The sequence below is a fragment of the Cyanistes caeruleus genome, chromosome 30 (assembly GCF_971803275.1).
Source record: "Cyanistes caeruleus chromosome 30, bCyaCae1.hap1.1, whole genome shotgun sequence".
Lineage (NCBI taxonomy): Eukaryota > Metazoa > Chordata > Aves > Passeriformes > Paridae > Cyanistes > Cyanistes caeruleus.
In genome coordinates this window covers 1146696-1162675 of record NC_141730.1, presented here as the reverse complement: position 1 = coordinate 1162675, position 15980 = coordinate 1146696, and the positions used below count along the sequence as shown (strand labels likewise).

The following is a 15980-nucleotide window of genomic DNA, read 5'->3' as shown; positions in this document are numbered from 1 at the left end:
CACGTACACCGTTGCAAGGGGGCACAGAAGGGGGTTTATAGGCACCTACAGAGAAAAAATAAGATTTCTGCATAATTTGGTTAATCAGTCCACCGAACAGCATGAATCCATAGGAGAATGTCCTGTGCTCACCAAACAATTCAATCCCCTGTGGGGCAACAAAACCTCAGTGGCCGGTGCAAGCATCACCTCCCTAACAGAACCACTGGAGTCACCCCTGGAAAAGTTCCAAATCCCAAATATTAGTCCCAGTTTGAACGTACTGGCAACAGCAAATGCATAAAAAAGGGCTTTATCAAGTCTTGGAATCACCAGAGAAACTTGTAGTGCTGTCAAAGGGAACCCAGCAGAAGCCCGTGGACCTCAGCATCCTGAACACTTCCTCCCCTCCAAACCCTTCAGTCACCAAAATAAAATGGGAAGGGAAGGGAAGGGAAGGGAAGGGAAGGGAAGGGAAGGGAAGGGAAGGGAAGGGAAGGGAAGGGAAGGGAAGGGAAGGGAAGGGAAGGGAAGGGAAGGGAAGGGAAGGGAAGGGAAGGGAAGGGAAGGGAAGGGAAGGGAAGGGAAGGGAAGGGAAGGGAAGGGAAGGGAAGGGAAGGGAAGGGAAGGGAAGGGAAGGGAAGGGAAGGGAAGGGAAGGGAAGGGAAGGGAAGGGAAGGGAAGGGAAGGGAAGGGAAGGGAAGGGAAGGGAAGGGAAGGGAAGGGAAGGGAAGGGAAGGGCTTACTGGCCCAGAAGCCAATTACAACAAATGGAAAGTGTTTTGCTTTTTAATCTTGTAATTTTTTTAGCCTAATCTCTCCTCTGGAAAGGGACGATCAGCTCAGCAGCAGGATGCTGCCAGGGGGATACAGCACGTGTGGAATCCTGGCTGGAACAGAAACTCAAGTCCTTGCTCTCCAATCCTGTCCTTTTCGGGTGGATTTATCCTATTTTTTTCTAAGAATAACTGTACAGGGGAAAAGAAACAATAGCAAAACTTTGGGAAACTTCTGAATTTTTCTGTGTTTCTGTCTCTCTTTTCTGAAATAAAGGAGTTTTCTCTTTTCAAAGGACTCTTTTCACTTTGATATTTTCACCAGTTTGCACAGGAGGGTTTGGAGATGGGAAAACCCTCCCCAGCTGCTGCAGACCCTTCTGCTTCTGTGGGCTTTGCCCTCCTTGGGAGAAAAGCCAAGTCCTGTTCCTCACCTGCCCAGAGATATGTAATCACAGAATTACAGAATCATTTCAGTTGGAAAAGACCTTTAAGGTCATCAAGATGATCCTTTTCCTTCTGCAAAGGAAGTTCCATTCTGGGGAAGTTCATACGAACAAGAAGTTTTAGAAGTGAAAAGGACCACACACACCCAAAAATGGGTTTGTTTCCTTCTCCAGCCCTGGGCAAGACCTTGACAGGATCCAGCAGAAGGGGAAAACCAGACCCATCACTACAGAATGCAGGATTCTCCTCACCTGCCACCACACCGGAGCTGGGAACCAGCTGGAACCTCTTCAGCAATCCAGACTCTCCCAAGCACATGGAGAGCCAGAGGAGGGAGGAGGCCGTTGGATGCCATCCCCAGAGCCCATAAATTACAGCAGGGAACAGAGTTGCATTTGCCCTATTTCTTATCTGCTTGGAAATTGCGCTGCTTTCCCAGCTGCAAAGACAGCTCTGTTCCCAAGAATTTCAGTAAAGCCATGACCTCTTTCCAGGACCGTACAGTATATGGTGGCGGGGAGCCAGGGCTAATTATAGGCACAGGAAAAGGGGAGAGAGGCATTTGGAAAAGCTCTACCTTCCCAGCCACGGGGAGCAGGGCAGCACAGCCACAGCCAAGCCCCTGCTGGGAGCACCCCAAAGGGCTGCAAAACCCAGGGAAGGAGAGCAAATCCCAGGGATACAGCCCTCCTGGACTACACTATCCTCATTCTCTGGAAAGATGAAAGACAGCATAAATCTCATCCCACAGTACTTCACGATTCCAAAGCGCTCTGGGAAGCCCCACAGCGGGACCCCCCTGCCCTGGCACAGGTCGAGTGTCGGAACACCGCCCTGGGCACGACAAGAACCAGAGTCTGTCAGTCCTACAGCCAGGATCTGAGCAGCTTGGGTTCCCAGCAGAGACCCCATCTCCCAAAGGTGAACGATGCCACAAGCCCCTCACTGTGCCCTTGTGCCCCAGCACTGCCCAAAAGCACGACCTGCAGAGATGCTCCCCAACCCGGAGGCAAACGAACGTGCGTTAATTTAAACGCCAGCCAAGGCTCTCGGGCAAAGCCACGTGCAGGCTTAGAGCTGAGTTCATTGTCTCTTGCTGAGCAATGTCACAGGAGCCACCTCCCTCCCCTGACCCGCTGCAGAAGTGGACAAGGACATGGTGACACATGTGCCCACGAGACCTGCCGGCAGGGAGGAGGCTGGGCAGGAAAGCACAGAACAGGCAGCAACTCTTTTAACCACCAGGCTCCTCCTCAGAGCCACGTTTCTGCACAAAACAAAACCTGAAGAAGGTAAAAAATCCCACCTAATGTTTTCTTTGAGGAAGGAAAAAGAAAAGCCAGGAACCTTCTCGCTTGCCGCAATGGTTTTCATTTTCCACCAAATTAACTCGAGTCTCGACTGTGACTGCCGGCAGATTCCCCTCCCTGCCTGCGCTGCCGTGTGTGCCTGCGCATGTGGGAATGTGTGGGTGTGTGGGTTTTGTTTTGCTTTCTGCACCGGCTCTGCAGACCATCTCCTGCTCTTACCCATTCCAGCCCCATTACCTGCCAGGGTGGACATCCCATTTCTCTGGCTATAGCCCTGTGCAGGGCCACTCTCCTCCTGCAAGAACTTCCCAAAACGTGGCCTGCAGGTATCCCAGCCCCCGGGGTGCTGCAGGGCTGTTGCCAATGCCAGTCACTCCGAGAGGGTCCCTGTGTGCCATGGCTGGGTGCTACAGAGACAGGGGACAGGGGCCTGGCAGCACCAAGCAGGGCACCAGCACAGCCTCCCAACACCTCTCACTAAAGGAAGGAATCCACCCCCGTATGCCAGGTCCAGCTGATGCCCTTTCCCAACGCTCCTGTGGCAGCAGGAAGGGGATCAGTGCACATCAAGTCTGCCCTGCTCCTGGTGAGACCCTAGGGATCACCTCCTGCCAGCTTGCTGGATAATAACCCCAGCTAAAACCCAGCCCCAGTGCTGCAGGCGCTCCCAGAAACACTTCAAAGACTGACCAAGCCTTGGAACAAACCAAAACCAGCACATGACACCCCCCATCCCCAGCTCCAACGCTCCCCATGGGCAGGCACATCAAGGAAGGCAAACAGAAACAACTTCCCCACAGCTCACACCAAAGACCCCGGCACCACCAGCACCCCTCCAGCAGCAGCAGCAGCACTGACACCATCCCCACAGAGCTGAGCCCACCTCGCTGGCACTGCTGGCACATCCCGGGGCAGCACGTGGCCCCACAGCCCCTTGCCATCGGCTCCGCGGGCGCCGCCACGCACGGCTCAGCCCTAACGGGATAACAAGCTCACAATGAGATCCTAATGAAGGATTAGCGAAATACAGTTTAAAGAGATTAAGGCTGGGTGCAGCACTGAAACTTTTTTATTTATTTAATATTTTCCTGAGAGCCCAGTGGAGGTGAGACACAGATTACAGACAGCAAGGGTAGAGCTGGCATTCGCTGCTGGCTCCAGCAACTCAGGATGGTTTTTGCATCGCATTCGTGCAAAGAGGGGCCAGGGCTGTAAAAAGGATGGAGAAACACACAAAAAATGGCTCATGGCGCCTGCAAACCCTGCCCAAGGCGCTCCACAGCCAGCCAGAGGCTTCCTTCATCTCTCTCCTCCCACACCAGTCCCTTCCCATCTGCATCCCAGCTGCGCCCGATGCTCTTAGTCCCGTTCATAATGACTGTTGATGTTATCCGCCAGAGCCGGAGCCTTCCAAGGAGCCCCAGGGAAGCAGGTACTCAACTCTCATTCAGGGAAAGTTATTAATAGTAATTTCTTGGCTCTACACAAACAGAGCAAGAAGTCAGCCCTGGCCTGGGAGAGCTTGGCGTGACTGCCAGCCCCACGTGCTCCAAAAGGTCAGGAGTCTGGTTCGCCCCCAAATCAAACGAGGATGTTTAAAATAGAAGGCAACACATCTGGGGTTGCTTTTTGGCTTGTTTTGACCACTCGTATTTTTTTCTGCAACCACCAACACCACAAATTTTCTCCTCCTGAGAAAGGGCAACGTGACTGTCACCCCATCACGGGAATGCAGGAGTGGGAATTTGCTAAAGCAGCCCCAAGAGTGCTAATGCCCAGGGGGAAAAGGGCAAGCAAGGCTGCTGCTCGGCCCATGAGCAGTGGGGTGACTGCTCAAACCCAGCCCTCATTTCAGCCAAAAGCCACGCGACAAGAGGGAGGTGGGGAGCTGAGAAACATCCCTGTTGAGAGACTACAAAACAAATCAAATGAAGATGTTTGGAGCAGATCCAGATGTTTATTAGTGACGCACATGGAGGTATAAATAATTATCCGGTAGGAATTTTGTTCACAGGCAGCTCTCCCTTATCTAATCAGATCTCAGTGCGACACGGCCCCGGTCTCCCCCCGCTTAAAAAGTCTTGAGAAAACCAAATGCAAAATAAAAAAAACTCACTAGGGGCACCAATTTAATCCCATTAATCACTGGATACTGGGAGCAGAGCTGCCAGCACTCAGATCTCATCTAGGCACAGCTTAAGGGAGGATTTTTTCTTCTAGCAGGAGCACTGGCAGAGGGTCAGATCCTGCACGAGGGTGCAGAGAAGGGCCAGGAGCTGGACCCTCACACTCTGCCCCATGTCCAGCACCAGGCACGGGTAAAGCAGCATCTGTGGGGACAGGAGCCACCGTGGCACTGGTTGGGCCCCTCCACCAGTGCAAGGAGCTGGACAAGCTCTTGCCTGTAAGTAACCAACTGCTTAAAATACACTGGCCAACAAACCCCTCCCTTGTCCGGCTGCGTGGTACCCAGCGGCCTCTCCAGCGCCCGGACACTGCAATTACCTAAAAATAAATGGACCACAAACCTCGAGAGGCCAAATGGCTGAGGGGGATGAGGACAGCAGGGAATGTGCCCCAGCAGCACCGAGCCTGGCTGGAGGGACCAGCAGCCACGAGCAGCTACCACGGCACCACCACGAAGCCCAAGCCAAAATGGTTCACATGCAACCAAAAAACAGGTAGAAAAAAGGCTTTAACAGCTCAGAAACACCACCTGAGCTGGTTTTTCCCAGCCCTTAGCATTACCTAACCCATGGGAGGTGCTCAGCCCACTGAGCCACACCACCGCCCCCTACACCAGCAGCCCCTCACCCTGCCAACCTCCCCACCAGCATTTCCGATGGTTTTCCAAAAATTTAACCAACCCAACCCACCACAGGCGAGGCTGCAGAGGGTTTTGCAGAGGCCAGAGAGGAGCAGTGTTGGAAACTTACTGTAGGAAATTGGCCGCTCGGCTCCAGCTCCTTGTCCCTACTGGTGGGAAAGTCTATAAATCTCTAATAAAGAAAAAAATATCCCCTCCCATTTTATTCCTTCTCTCTCCCCCCTTCCAAAGGATTGCGAAACTGAGAGGGCAGCCAGGGCTTGGATTCGCAGCATTTCTGAGTTCCTACAGAGTCTGGGCTCCCTGCCACCAGCAACAGCGGCTCTGGGGGTGTGGAAAAAGGGAGGAAAAAAAAATTAAAAGAAGAAGAGGAGTAAAAAAATATATATATAAAGTCCTGTTTATTTTGGGGGATGAGAGAGAAAGCTTGCACAAAGCGGGGTGGAGGGGGAGCGAGGCTCTGGCACTCCTGAAGGCACCACGCGTTCGGGAATCAGAAAAGCTTGGTTGAAACACCTCAGTTTTGGGTGGGAATACCGAGCTTGCAGAGGATGCTCTTTCCCAGAGTGTACATGGGCAATAAGCAATCTTGTATAGAGGGAAGCAGCACCTCCCAGAGCAGCTGGACCCCTTCAAGGGCACCCATGGGTGCCAGCAGCAGCTCTGCCCTGCCCTGCCCTGACGTGGCCCCGGGCGCTGTGAGGGGAATTACTGAAGACAGGCTGGAAGAAAAGCCTGCTCCAGCCGTGACCCAGATTCCCCTCCAGCCTGATCCCTCACTGAAGTCATAATCCTTGGAGGGCTTCTGGTCTTTTTTTTTTTTTAAATACATCCCTGAATGTTGCCATGGTGACGAGGGGGATGCTATAATTTCAGCATTATAGACTTCAGCGCGAGAACAGGAGGGAGAAGGTGGTGGAAATATGGATGAGCTGCACTGGTAATGCATTTAGGGAAAAAAGGATTAAAAAAAAAAAAAGAAAAAAGAACCAAGGCAGCACCTTGGCTTCAGCAGCAGGGGCTGGTGGAGCAGGGCCATGTCATAGCTGAAGGCATGCAGGGGATCATGCAATCATGGAATGGTTTGGGATGGAAAGGACCATAAAGATGGTCTCGTTCTACCCCCTGCCATGGTCAGGGACACCTTCCACTAGACCACATTGTTCCAAGCCCTGGCCAGCTTGGCCAGGAAACCTCTGCCAGGGCCTTACCACCCTCAGAGGGAGGAAATTCTTCCCAATATCCCACCTAACCCTGCCTTCCGTTAGCGTGAAGCCATTCCCCCCTTGTCTGGTCACTCCAGGCCCTCGTCCAAAGTCATCTCCAGCTCTCTTGGAGCCCTTTAGGCACTGGAAATGGCTCTGAGGTTTACCTGGAACCTTCTCCTCCCTGGAATGGAGACCTGCTCCTGGCCCTTGGCCACTTTGGGCATGGCTGGGGCAGCAGCTTCCCTGGGCATGGGTACCTCAGACCCCGCAGGGCTTTGGGGCCACCCTGCCAGGACACAGCCACAAGCCCTAAATCCCCCAGAAAACCCTGCAGAACCCAAGGCAGCCCTGAGCAGGAACACACTGGTTTGGGGTAGTCTCAGCCGGTTTTGGGGTGATTTGGGGCAATTCTGGAGGTCTTTGGGGTGATTTTGGTCATTCAGGGGGTGATTTCAGATGATTGTGAGGGTTTGGGGGGCAATTTTGAAGTTTGGGAGCAATTTGTGCGTTTATGGGGGCTTTTGGGACAATTTGGGGGTTTTTTGGGGTGACGAAGCTGACTTAGGGTTGATTTCAGATGATTTTATAGTGTATTTGGTCTGAATTTGGAGGTTTTTGGGTTGATTTCGGGTGACTCTGGGGGATTTTGGGGCTATTTACGAGTGATTTGGGAGATTTTTTGGGGCAATTCCTGAATAATTTTGCAGGCAATTATGGGGACTTTTGGGGTTTTTAGGGTTGCCAAAGCCCATTTTGGGTGATTTTGGGGGTTTTTTCAGGTGATTGTTGGGCCATTTGGCTCAGCACCCAGCTGAATGCCAAAACTTTGCAAAGAAGCAGCTACAAAAAACCTGCCCTCCACCTTTTTACCTCTATTTCCTATCCTCTTTCCTTTCTGCCTGCTTTGCCCATAGCAGGTGCCCAAGGTATCCCATCACAAGGATGTGATCTCTGGGTCCCTGTCCAGCTCTCAGCACGAATAAACCCCACACTGCCCATGTTTTTGCAAGGGCAAACACACTCTGGGTGTTCTTATGTCACACCACCTTGGTTCAGCCCCAGAGAGCCCCTGGGCTGTGTCTGTGAGTTTTCACACCGGTGATGACCTGTGACCCCACAGGAGGGATGAACCAAGAACCCCCCAGACCCCAGGGACCTCAAGCTCTCCTGTTGCACAGAAATAGCAAAACTGCACGAACAGAAGCCAAAGCAGTTTTAGCCACATTTCCACCCTGCTCGCACCCCTTCCCTCCCCACTGCCGGGCACTGAACCGGCACCTGCTGTGACGAAAAATTTCCGAAAGACGCACAAATAAAAATAAGATCATACACAAACACCTCTGCCCAAACCCAGAGCAACGGCCCATGACCCCATCACAAGAGAGACAGGCTGCCAGGGACTCACGGGGTCCCAAAGGAAGCCAGACTGCCCCGGGGGATGCCAGGTCCACACCACGCGCAAGTGGGGAGGTAAGAAAAAGCTCTGGCACTTGGCACCGTGTCCTCTGGCCATGCCAGCCTGCACCCATCAGCCTCTCTGAGGGGTGGGAGAGACATCCTGACCAGAAAACCCAGGTGGCCAGTGCCAGGGGCACTGAGACATCCCTGCCTCAGTCCTGCACCGGAGTCCTGTGCCTGGGCACAGCCCGGGGGGATCCTCAAAGGGCAGCTGGGACAAAAGGGCCTCCTGAGCTTTGAAAGACTAAATAAAACCAAAGCACATCACTGCAAAAGTGGGAACTCCAGGTGCGGGGTGGCAGCAGGTTCCAAGGACCACCCCCACCAGGACTCAATGCGCTTGTTCCTTGCTGCAAAAAATCTCCTATAACCCCAGTGGAAAAAATATTGTGACTGTTTTGTTTCCATGCCCGAAGGGGAGCCAAACCCCCAAATTACCACCTTCAGCATCTGACCTGTCAGGCCTTGGGCCATCAGGGCGCTTTCAGCAGTGCCCCGAGCTCCAAATTTAGCCTCAAAGGTATTTATCTCTGAGAAACTAAAACCAAAGCTGCATTTGCATAACAAAAAGACCCCTATGCTCGATGCTTGGTGCAAGTGCTGCTGGCAGGGGAGAGGACAGGCAAAGCAGCCTCTCGCCAAGCAAAGGCGCTGAAGGTCACCCAGGCAGATGCTGAGCTCGCCATGGCTGGTCCTCTCCAGTGGAAAGGACAAGGCAAGAACATCCTCCCGTAAGGAAAGAATCCTCCCAACCTTCCCATTTCCACCCGGTCCAGCTGGAGCAGCTCTCTCCAGCACAAAGGCAGGTGTGAAATCCTGCTCGCTAAAGCACACACTCACATCTGGCCCTAAAGCTGAAAGACCTGAGGGCAGCTAGCAGAATTTTTCCAGTCTCTCAATCTGTGTTGAGAGCTGGGCTCTCCATTTTCCTCTCCTGGGTGCCAGTGGCTGGCGCAAGGATGAGCGGCTTTGTCCCCACAGGAGCAGCACCCGTGGGGAAGCAGGAGGTGAGGAATCCAGCCCTTGGCCCTTCCCCAGCAGCACCTGAATGCAGCTCCCACCACCCCCAGGACCCCCAGGAGCAACCAGGAACTCACCCCACTGGGATCCCCATCCCTCCCGTGGGAGCACATCTGTGCTCAGCTGTCCGACACCCGGTCAGCACCTGCTGCCACACCGTACCTGGCACCTGTCCCATTCTTTTGGGATAAAATCCCTTTGGGAACTGGCACCTCCCCATCTCCTTATCTCACACCGACTGAATCCCCTCCTGCTCTGCCATCCTCACAGCTCAAAGCTGAACGGTACCAAAACCCCGCAGCGTAACACCAACCCCAGTAAAGCATCGCTGTGCCCCAGGCCGCCCCAAGAGCCAGATGTTCACCTCTCCCCTCCACCCGCTAGGAAACGCCAGCTCTGGGGAAAGGATTGATGGAGGAGCAAGAAGCAGCCACCAGCTGCCGCAGGAAGAGGCCTTGGCTGCCTTCGCCACCAGCATCTTGCTCCAACCATTTGTTCTGCTTCTATTTTCGAAAGCGCTGGGGCTCGGCGCTCCGCAGATCCCAGCCTCCCTCCCAGCCTCCCCACCGCCGAGCAAGGCGACAGATTTCAGCTAAGAGGTAGCGCCAGCTCCGCTCCCCATCTTGGCAGCGGCATCCACGCAGGACTGGGGATATTTTTGATCGAGCGAGCCGAGAGGTGCTAGTTTTCCCGGCGGCTCGTTGCCGGCGCGTGGGAAGGACGGCCATGCCGAGTCAGGGAAGGTTGAGGATGGATCCGGATGGATCTGTGATTGATCCCTGTGCTTAAAACCCTCAAGATGAGGCGTCAAATCCTCCTCAGTCATGCAAAGCAGGATGTCCAGTGGCACATGGAGCTCTCTGGGAAAGCATCACCCAGGGGATGAGGCTGGAGATGAGGCCTGACTTTGGCTGTATCCCAAGCCCCTGAGCCCTTCCCCATGGACATTTCTCCATGCTCTCAGAGGAGAGCTGGCATGCACACACTGTCCATGTGATCCCAAGTGCTGCTCCACACTGGAATACTCGAGGAAAAACTGCCCCAAGCCCATGTCCAAGCAAGCCCTTCCTTCACCCTACCCTTCCACATCCTGCTCCAGTTATTGAAATAAATTTGCTGCTACCGCAGGGTTTTCCTAGGGGCAGAGATGTGTCTCCAGGGAATATGTGGTTTATCCCCTGGGATACACCCAAGGGTTGGAATAAGATGATTTTCAAGGTCCCTTCCCACCTAAACCATTCCATGAGTCTGTGATAACCGTGCCTAGAGGCACCTCCTCACTTCCATGACCTCCCCAGTGGTGCCAGCACCAGACACTCAGTGACACACAAACACTTTCCTTTGCCTGATGGTTCTTCCAGCAAGTTCTGAAACAGTCCAAGCACCCCATGTCAGGCTCTGTGTCCGACAGAGCCAAAGCCAGAGCTTCCCGCAGGGCAATTCTAAAGGCCAAAAATCCGCATGTGGTTCCCAGCAGGAGGAAGGCGCTTGTGGCAGAGCCAGGCTCCAGCAACACCACGGTTTTAACAAGCTGTGGGGTCTTCAGCCACTCCAACCTGGCACCCATCATCAAGCCCAGCAGCATCAGGGTCCCCACCTAGAGGAGGTGTCACAGGTGCCACAGGATGCCACAGCCAGGGATGGACTCCATTCCCAGCCACTGGAATTCCAACAAAGCGGGCTGCTCCTCCCAGGGCTGGCAGCTTGCTCAGATGGGTACCAGCTCCATGGGGACATTTATCACAATATGTAGACAAAGGACAACAGCTCAGCCCTCACCTATAGTTACACAAACACACAGCCACTCTCTGCCTCTGTATACCCAAAATGGGTGGAAAACACCCATTTCTTGGCCATCCCAAGCTTGCAGAAGGTCCTTCTCCATGGATGCCACCATGGACCAAGAGCAGCCATGCCTGGAACCTGATCCCTGCCATTCCCTGTCCCAGCCCCTCATCACAGCACTTTACCTCCTGCTCCCAGCACTGAGCACAGTGGGGCAGGATGGTCTCAGTGACTGCCCATGCAAAATAAAAAAAGGCTGGTCGGTCAAAATAATTTGTCCACGTTCTCTATTTTAATTTTTTTCTTCCCTGCCAGTGGAAACTCCTGCTCCAGCACCATGTCTCAAGGTTACTGCTAGGGGTGGGAGAGGATTTCAGGTTTTACAACTGAAAAATTCCAGACAGAAACCCAGAAACGTTGCCAGTATTTTACTGAACAAAAGTTCTTTATCCAATTAATTTCTTTAACTTACATATTTTTTTTACACTTGATGCAGCAGGTTTAAGCAACCTCTGTTTTGTTCAGCCCCTCAAATTTTGTCTGCTTTGATAGAAAATTCTCACTGATATCATGAACATTTCCAATTCTCAATTTCTTCTTTAAGGAAAACCAAACCAGATGAATCTGACCCCACATATTTTCCCCACCTGCACAACATGGGATGTGTTCCTGGGTATGGCGCCTAGCAATTTTTCCCTGAAGTCTTCCAATAACTGGAAAGGAAAAAATTTAAGAGTAAAAAAAAAAAAAATTATCTTCAAAATAAGAAAAGAAAAAAGATGCTTTTTTGAAAAGGATGGAGGAAAGTCACTTTGTTCCAAAAGGCACTTCCATTTAAAAAGATGAAAACTTCCAAGCAGGACTATTTATAACCACTGCTTGTACCTATCAATAATACCTTGCACCTGAAGCTCCACCGCACCCTCTGGAGCAGGCACCTCCAGGCCCATGGCCCCAGCACGCCCAGGGCAGTGAGCTGCAGGATCCATCCCAAAGGAGATGCTGATAATCCCCCCGTGGCAGAAGGAGGAGAAGGAGGAATCCCACTTGGAATCCTAAGCTGATGCCCTGGCAGGCCTGGGGTGGGCTCAGCTCGGGTCAGGGACCTGGCCCCACAGGCAGGTGCCACTTCCCAAATCTCATTACTACTTTTTGGGGATTTTTGGGGATGGAAAAAACAGGAAAAAAATAGTTCAGAAGCCATGGCTTTGTCCTGCCTCCTTCCAAATAAAAAAGGCTGATGCAACAGCAGTGCTTCAGTGGGAGTTCACCCTTCCCCACAGCCCCCAGCTCCCCACCCATGCCCCAAGCACCCCAGTTGGGGGGGCTGCAGGCACCTCCTCCTGGAAGCGGTTTGGGCTCTGTGCCGGACGCTTGCAGGAAGCTGTTTGAAGCTCTGGAAAGAGAAACAATTCCTCCTCCTCCTCCTCCTCCTCTTCCTCCCTGCCCAGAAATAGGTCATTTAATTACCCCCTTTCCAACCCCAACCACCACTGACTCAGGACAGGAGGTGGGAGTGCTTCCACCCTGCGCCGGCTCATGCCCAGCAGCGGCCCAAAGCCACTGTGCCCAGCTTTGACCTTGAGCCACTGTGCCAGCAGGATTGGGCTGCCAGGGCACAGCTGATGGCAGGGGCTCAGCTCCTCACCTCTGCACTCCAGCTACGGCTGGGTACTTAAAGCAAGGAGGGTCGGGCCACGGGGGCTGCCGACCCCCTCCATGCACAGGGCCTCGTGCCACCTCCGGGAAAACCGAGGCCTAATTGCAGGCTGGGAAATCCTACGTGTCCTGCTCGGCACCAAGAGTGAAACGTGCGGCCCCGGCACAGTCTGGTCCGGCTGCTTTGGGATGGGACACCATGGTGGCTCCTGGGTGGTGGCAGGAGCCTGACACATCTCAGCACAGGCATCATCCTGCCCTTCCAGCACCTCTCACCATGCAGCAAACGAGCAGCACCGTATGCCTGCTCCGCTGGGGACCTGAGGACCACGAAGCTATTTAAAGTCCCACTGGGCACCATGGCAGTACCCAGCTTCCAGCATTCCAGCATTTCAACACAACCAGGACATCTCACTGTGACCAGGCCGGGTGACATGGATGGTGGCAGCAAGGACCCACCACCATTGCATGCACCTCATCTCACTGCCCCCTTTTATATAGGGGAAGGTGCTCACCTAGAGCTCAGAAGCAGCCTGGGAATTGTGGAGCAGCTGCTGTATCCCCCCCAGCCTTGTCGTGACCCACATGAAAACAGGCCAAGTTTCCCCAAAAAACTGTTCCCATGCAGCTTAGAGACCCAAGTCCTTCATCTTTTGAGCCCCCATTTAAGAGAAAGCAAACCTAGACCCCACCCCCAAAATAAATCACTCCAAACTGGAGTATTTATCAAACCTCTGCTCTCCAAGTGGGCACTTTTTTTAGGATTTTTTAAAGGATGCAGGCTCTTGTCTGTTTTGCAAGCAGTGGGGAGCTACAGCAGGGAGACACCAAGAGTGAGGGGAAAGGAAAAATTAAAGAACCACAAGTAAAGCAAAGTGGAGTGCAAGATGCAAACCGACAGATCCGGGGAGGCAGAGCTGCTGGCAGGCAGACGGCGAGATCCATCTTGAAAGCAAAAGCAAACTGCTGCTCACACAGGCAGAGGGAAAAACCTAGAGGTCTTCAGCAGTGCCTGAGCTCTGATCAAACAAAGTGATTAACAAATCTCAGCTTTTTATTGAGAGCTTCTCTAATTAGAGGAAAAAAGGAAAGGCAAAAACAAAACCAAACCCCTGAGAGTCACATCGAGTGGTGAAATCCCAGACAGTGCTGGAGGGAGCTAAGGGGGTGATGCACCCCACAGTCCTGCTGGCACAGGGAGGGCAAGCACAGCCAGGGGTACCCAGCACTCACCCCACGGCACCAGCACCCGTTTCTGTGCCTCCCCAGCCTTCCTCCTCCTCCCCTTCCTCCTCCTCCTCACTTGCTTTCTGCTCACCGCGTCGGGCTCAGCGGCAGAGCTGAACCTTCCCGGGAGCAGGACTGTCATCTACAATAGAGTCACCTCTGAACTCGGGATGGCTCAGCCTCCAGGAACTGCCAAAATAGCGATAAAAATAAGAAAGAGCCCCTGGCCCGAGGAGTTCACCCTCTGAACAGATGGGACAGCGGCAGGGCGAGGCAGGGGGATATTTTTAGCTCTGCTTGCAGATGGGGAAGTCCGGCACAGCATTGACATGGCAGCCCCATCGCTGCCTGCACAGCTCACCGTGGCTTGGGTCACCTCCGTGTGCACTCCTGGGTATTAACAGGATTTATTGGGATGCTGCCTGCTCAGTTCTGAGCCTCAGGCACCACCTTCCAGGCCAGCTCACACCATCACAGCTCCACATGGCATCCCACCACCACTGATGGGGGCACCCAGTGGGGCAGCATTGCTCCGGGGGAACGGATTCAATGTCAGCAACCCACACCCCTCTCCCTCTTTTCCCTTCATTCCCAGAACGGCCACGTCCCTGCAATCCATCACAGAGAGATGCCTCGCAGCACCCCACAGCGGGTTCCTCCCAGCACACTCCAGGCACTGCCAACTGGACCCAGGGAAGCACTCTGGCTTGGAAAAAAAAAAGAGGGAAAAGCAATTTCTGCCCCTCACCACAGATGCTCTTTTAGGTTCAAATGACTCGTGCAGGGTGCCAGATGATAGCTTCTAGCTGAGCCCTCAACACCTAGCTGAAGCCCTCCTGTTCCTTCAGGATGTGCCAAGCAGCATCTCCCCCCAGCCTCATGCCCATCCTTCCCTCCTGAGCCGGGGCCTGCAGCAGCATCCACACCTCCCTGGCAGGCAGCTGCCGGCACCGGCTCCCGGCACACACCAGCACCGCGGCAGCTGGGTCCCGCTCCCGTACTTTTCATCCGACACTTTCGGCTTTGTTCTCCCTCTCACAAAGCCGCTGTGAGGCTGCCCTGGCAGCACGAAGGGACCTTGAAGTGGATGCAGTTTATGACCATATTTAGGCTCCTTTATGTTGCCAGAGTCACAGTAAAGGGCTGCAGCATTAAATGAGACTCAGACCCCACTTGTTTCACTTGGCAGCCTGGGAAAAATACACCCCGGGTGACTCCAGCACCGTCCCTGCCTCTGCCCTGCCCGCTCGGGGACAGCACGAAATAGCAACAGCCCTTTCCAGCTCTGCAGTTGCACTTCCCAAGAGGAGCCAGGAGCCCCACAGCAGTGAGGAGGGGGGGATTAAACACATTAACCACCTCCCCCATTCCGAGAACAACACCAAAGCATGGGGAAGCGAAGGGACGTGCCCAAGGTCACCTACTGACAAAGCCAGCACCTCCCAAGGTCCCAAGAGCCCCCCAGCAGGACTGAGCACACACAGGGACGTGATCACTCAGCATGAGGAGCCCCCGAGCCGGTTTGTGCCGGGGGAGAGCCCGGGCAGGGGTGGAAGCCCCGAGCCACCTGACACGGGAGCTAATGCCCCTTCAACATGAGCGTGTTAAATCCCTGCTGTGGCCGAGGCACCAGCGAAACCCGAGCAGCGGCCCCCACCGCTGCGGGGACATCGGCCACCTGCTCGGAGCCGGCACAAGTGCAGATACCTCAGCTCGGCAAAGCCGCGACAACTGCAGGGGCTGAAGGGCAAGGTGGTGGGGGTGGAAAGGAGAATCCATGAGGCCCATCCAGAGGTCTGTGACCTTCAGGAGCCCATGGCAGTGATCCTGTGGGCAGGGCAAGCAGCTCACTTTGGAGCTCCAAAGAAACAGGGGCAGCTCAGTGCTCCCAGGCCAGGACCACCAGCACCAAATCAGCTAAGGGAAGGAAAGAACATAACCAGAGTAACCCTTACCTACACCCAAAACCTGCACCCCTGGCCTAATGAGCATCCCCGTCACACTGAGCCCATTCCCCCTCAGCAGCAAGATTCCAGGATGGCTGTCCTGGGACGGTGGTTTGAGAACACCCACCTCGGTGCAACAACACCAGCCCAAAAATCCACATACAGCCACACACTGCAGGAGAAGGGGCTTTGGAGGGACAGGATCAGGCCTTCCCAGGGTGGGGGCAGGCAGAGGTGCTGAGCTGAAGCGCCAGGGGAATTTGCACCGGCACAGATGTCTCTGTCCCTACCCAGACCCCTGCCCACAGCAAGGGGGAGTCAACAGCCAAAACCGCTTG

The 15980-nt window shown here is 54.0% G+C and overlaps 1 protein-coding gene across 14 annotated transcripts in view; it reads right to left on the bottom strand.

The window, feature by feature from the left end:
• MEF2D (myocyte enhancer factor 2D) overlaps positions 1-15980 on the bottom strand; it is a 75814-nt gene that overhangs the window by 58323 nt on the left and 1511 nt on the right. For 2 of the 14 annotated variants that reach the window (XM_023941666.2, XM_023941662.2), the window contains exon 1: positions 5449-5485. The exons of 11 other annotated variants lie outside the window; for them this stretch is intronic. The gene's annotated coding sequence lies outside the window, so the exon portion shown is untranslated. Of the gene's footprint in view, positions 1-5448; positions 5486-11457; positions 11499-15980 lie in introns of those variants that run through there. One more of the 14 variants, XM_023941665.2, reaches the window with a different exon arrangement.